Source organism: Carassius gibelio, chromosome B8, assembly GCF_023724105.1.
Source record: "Carassius gibelio isolate Cgi1373 ecotype wild population from Czech Republic chromosome B8, carGib1.2-hapl.c, whole genome shotgun sequence".
Classification (NCBI taxonomy): Eukaryota; Metazoa; Chordata; class Actinopteri; order Cypriniformes; family Cyprinidae; genus Carassius; species Carassius gibelio.
The window spans coordinates 786,452-791,587 of record NC_068403.1 but is presented as its reverse complement, the minus strand read 5'-3'; the positions used below and the strand labels follow the sequence as shown (position 1 = coordinate 791,587).

The 5,136-nt window shown below is 36.5% G+C and overlaps 1 long non-coding RNA gene across 1 annotated transcript; it reads right to left on the bottom strand.

Annotated features, from left to right (window-relative positions):
* Nucleotides 1-2,801: 2,801 nt before the first annotated feature.
* On the bottom strand, nt 2,802-4,890 carry LOC127963395 (uncharacterized). The gene is made up of 3 exons (XR_008154802.1): nt 4,735-4,890; nt 3,504-3,631; nt 2,802-3,338 (listed from the first exon to the last, which is right to left on the bottom strand). It is a non-coding gene; the product is annotated as an uncharacterized LOC127963395 (long non-coding RNA).
* Between the last annotated feature and the right edge of the window lie 246 nt (nt 4,891-5,136).

The following is a 5,136-nucleotide window of genomic DNA, read 5'->3' as shown; positions in this document are numbered from 1 at the left end:
AAGCATTAATCTTGCAGATTAGAACGCAGCCATTGTTTCGTTTGTGCGAAGAAACGGTGAGTTTGTCAAGTGAGTTATCTTTGTTTAATTTTAATTTTAAAACATTCCAAAATATATGTCTCATATAACAATATTGGTAAAACAGTGTCTTAGAGGTTTCCACTTATAAAATGTTAACACTCAAATTACAGTTTAAAATTACATTACATTTAAAATTTAAATTTAATTTTAAATGAATGTTCCTAAATAAAGTAACAAAAAAATGTATAAATAAGTGAGTGATTTTGTTTTTACATAATTAGAATACTCTCTACAAATGTGTTTGTGTGTGAATACATAAAGAGAGAGAGAGAGACGGTTTATAGTGTTTGCAAAAGTTTTTTTTTAATGTTTTTAAGTGTTCATTTAATACATATCGGCAAAGAAACCAAATATTTAACAGAAATTGTCAGATTAAACAAATGGTTTAAACTGCAGTGGTGGCTGGATGCTGCACAGGTGAAAGGACGTATGGGCGAAGAGGACATGTCTCCAGCAGCCAGCTATCACCAAAGCCATGCACCCTCTTCAGCCACCCGCAAACTGCAGAAGTGTCCCACACAAAAGAGTCATGTGTGCTTCCATCACCCACCACCTCCATAAATTTCCAACAGCATAATAATGCAGTGTAGCTAACAACTGAATTAAAAGCATTGTTTCTTCTTATTGCCCTCTTAAGATGTGAAGCCTGATGTTGAAGGGCCAGACTGGAGAGGGCCTGATGTTGGAGGCCTGTACTTTGAAGGCAAAGGCCTGGTTGATGCACATGTATCCATATCTCCAAGGATCCTTCCATTGCAACAGGCCCCAGGATGGCCAAAACTGTCTCTTCCTGTCTCTACCCCGTCAGTCTTGTTTGCTTTCCTCTTACGTGCCACAGCCCTCTGTTTTGTCACACTTGCGAAGTCCCTCCACTTATTCTTGACTTCGTCTGGGCTTTGTCCAAATAGCCAGCATCATTTATTTTTTGAGTGATTTCGGCCGAGATTTTATTTTTGTCAGCATTTGTAATGTTATTTTTTCAGCTTTGAAAATAGCTGGACTTTACTATTTTCCACCACCTTGTCGAAAAGAACTGCAATTTCAAGCATTGAAAATTAGGGTTTTCGTGTCATTTTCACTAACACGTCAGAATGGCAAGAAGACATAAATAGGAAAGATTGAGCAAAATAAGCAATCCACAACAGTAGCCTACATCATTTTTTTCAATTGTGGTTAAATAGCCTATCAATATTACATAAAAAAGTATTTATCTGAAATTGTGTAATTATTGACATTGGGATCAGAAAAGAGCACATTTTTAACTCCGTGTGTGTATAATGTATTGCAGAACAAACGAATGATTCGTTATCACTCGAATCTAACGTCATTTCAAAAGCGTAATTCGAGTCGAAGAAAAGAGAAAATAAAACCAAATAACTGAAGGTGGCGGTATGTGCTCATGTCTCCAGTCAGCCATTAGATCGAAGAAGAAGAAGAACGACGGCTCAAACCAACGTAGGCTGCATCCGAAAACTGAAAAATGCTTCCTTCGGAGGACGCATTCCAAGGTAGGAAGACATCAAGGCACGTCCGAGATCAATGTCAGCTTCATTTCCTGTCTCCTGAGTTGCCTTCAAATGGTCGGTTTTTGAAGGCAGCATAGATGTATCCTTCGCTGCCTTTGATATCCCACAATCCTGTGCGTTCCGTTCTGCGACAGTTAAGCTAAAAAATAAAGATGGCGTCTGAAAGTTGCGGTCGGTGGTCAGTTTGTGTGTAAATGTATTTTTCTGAACAATGTTTTCCACTTTTTATGTAATTTCTAGCGAGAAATTAATATTGCAGTAATGAAATTTCCACTTAGTTATAACCAAAGCTCTGTATATTTTGTTGTAGATCATTAAACCATTACTCCGCCTCAAAAGCCTGTCCGAAATCCGTTTCACGAGGTGTCTTCGTGCCAAAACGCTGCCTGCAAAGTCATTGCCTGATTAGACAGCAAGGCAGCAAGTCACCTGCCTAAGTTTTCGGATGCAGCCGTAGTTTGAACTATGGATCTGCGACACAGGTACCATGGTTTCGGGAAACAGTCGTGACTAGGTCGTTCGTTTTCATAAAGATGCATCGTACTATTGTGGTTAATCTGCGAGCTACGTCGTTGTATGGGAAACGCACCAAGCATCGTTAGCCAACTATGGTCGCAAGTTCCGTCGTTACCAACGTAGTTCAACGATTTCCCGAATTTCCCGATTTCCCGAAACCATAGTTCAAACGAATTTTCGCTAACTGCATCGCAAACTTGTGGCGTTGGAACGACAGCTCTCCACCTATGGTTAGAGGCATAGTTCGTCGTTAGTTTGCTGTGTTGACGTCATTGATTGCGCCGCATCTGGGCTGTGTGCTATTCAGAGTTATCGACCCTGTGCCCTATTCCTTTAGAAGATTTCACCATCCACTTTGAGAGATTTAAAAGACTTAAAGTTGTCGTTTCCCAGATAGCAAATGACATGTGGCCCAGTTCTGGCCCATATCTCCCATATTCTTCTGGCCCACATACCGCGCCGAATGACGGCGATGACTCCACCTGAGTCTGGCTGACATATGTCAGCCACAACTGAACCAGATCTGGGCCACATCTCAGATGTCAACCACGCCATTTCTGAGATGTGGCCCAGATCCGTCCCAGTTGTGGCTGACTTCTGGGTTAGATATGGCCCATATTTACCCTTTCTAGACACAAAAGAATATGTAATTCATCCAGAATAAAGAAAACACTCATGTAGTCTAAACTGCTTTATTAAAATATAAAAATTAGACAAATAAATATACATACATGAATACAACTGCATGTATAGATATAAAACAAATACATTTACATTATTACAAAATAAAAAATACAGATAAATATTTATAAATATAGTTAAATACACATTAACATTACATTTACATTTAGCAGACACTTTTATCCAAAGCAACTTACAAATGAGGACAATGGAAGCAATCAAAATCAACAAAAGAGCAATGATATACAGGTGCTGGTCATATAATTAGAATATCATCAAAAAGTTGATTTATTTCACTAATTCCATTCAAAAAGTGAAACTTGTATATTATATTTATTCATTACACACAGACTGATATATTTCAAATGTTTATTTCTTTTAATTTTGACGTTTATAACTGACAGCTAAGGAAAATCCCAAATTCAGATGTGGCAGAGAGGAGCGAGTATGAGAAACATTCAGATACACAGGCTGATTCAGTCTTCTGAATTGGGAGTAGCGAACATGCATTATAAACTTCTTTCAAATTAGAATCTGTTGGGGAGATAAAATGTGCAAGATAACGTATATGTACTAATAAAAACATCAAACAAAAAACATCAAACAAAAAAAAAATTATCTTTTACTCTCCAGTACTGAAAGCAGAACTGATAAGGGAGCCCTTGATACTGTGACACAGCTCTTTCAAATTAACATTACCTTTTTTGCAGTGGCGGTAGTTTGTATGTCCATCTATAGTTGCCATCATCTAAGGTCTTTTGAGTACTGGTATCATCTGAAGTCCTCACAAGTCCTGCAAGTCCTGTGCTGTGCAGTTTCTAATAACCCTGGGATGGACATTTGCAGAAACAGGAAGGCAAAGGGAGAAAGATTAGCATAGCTGCTGTTCATATCATTTCAGGCAATGTGCACTTTTTACTATTTCATCAATGGAGTACATTGAGTACTATTTTTAATCTAGTAGGTTTAAATGAAAATCATTTTTCTAGATCCCTTAATAAACATATTATTTGTTGTCTGTTTTTGGGGAACAGACACAGTCTCTATAGAATGGACTGCATATGCCAGAGTAACATTTAATACAGTTTAATAAAGTTTAACTGGGAGGAACATCATAACTGTAATTTACACAACCATTCAAGAGTTTGGGGTCTGTAAGATATTTTATGCCTTTATAAAAAATCTCTTATGCTCACCACGGCTCCATTTATTGAATCAAATTACAGTAAAATAGTAACACTTTGACTATTACAATTCAAAACAACTCTTTTCTATGTGAATATTATGTTAAAATGTCATTTATTCCTTTGATCAAAGCTGTATTTTCAGCATCATTCCTCCAGTCTTCAGTGTCACATCTTCAGAAATCATTCTAATATGATGATTTACTGCTCAAGAAACATTTCTGATTATGATCAATGTTAAAATACAGACGTGCTGAATTTTTTTTTTGTTGGATTCGTTGTTACATAGACTCCAAACATTTGAATGTTAGTGTTACATGCATCAAATTGTTCAAAATCATCTGTTTCAAATAAATCCAGGTTTTTTGAACTTTGTATTCATCTGTGAATCCTGAAAAATGAAATGCATCACGGTTTCCACAAAAAAAATGAAGCAGCACAACTGTTTCAACGCTGATAACAAGTTTCTTGAGCAGCAAATCAGCATTTCTGAGGGATCCATGTGACACTGAAGACTGGAGGAATGATGCTGAAAATACTCTGCACATCACAGGAATAAATTAGTTTATAATGTATTCACATAGAAAACAGCTATTTTAAATTGTAATAATATATCACAATATTACTCTTTTTACATATTTTAATCAAATAATTACTACAGAGGTGAGCAGAAGATAATTATTACACATTGTATCAACTTCAAGCTTTTGAACACTAGTGTACTGTATATTTGAGGTTTGACTTACTGTACTAGTCTTGTGGTCAATAGCATCTTGGAGATGTTGTCTTACAGTAGGTTCACTTCAGGCCATCAGCACTGAAGAATCTAGGAACAAAACAAGCAATTTGACACAGAGCCAACAATATTTAGTCTGCAGTTCCAGGTTTATTAGATGGAAACAAGCTAGAGCAGGTGAAATGCAAAATAATTAATAAATAAAATAACCGATTCATTGCGATATATGTTGTGAAAAAAATGCATATTAGGTTACTTAACCTTTTCAGCGCTTCCTACCCTTACTAAAATTAACCATGGTTTTACTACAGATAAAACCAAAAAACCATGGTTACTGTAGTTAAACCATGGTAACCACAAATTAACCATGGTTTTGCTATATTAACCATAGTTTAACCATGGTATTTGTAGT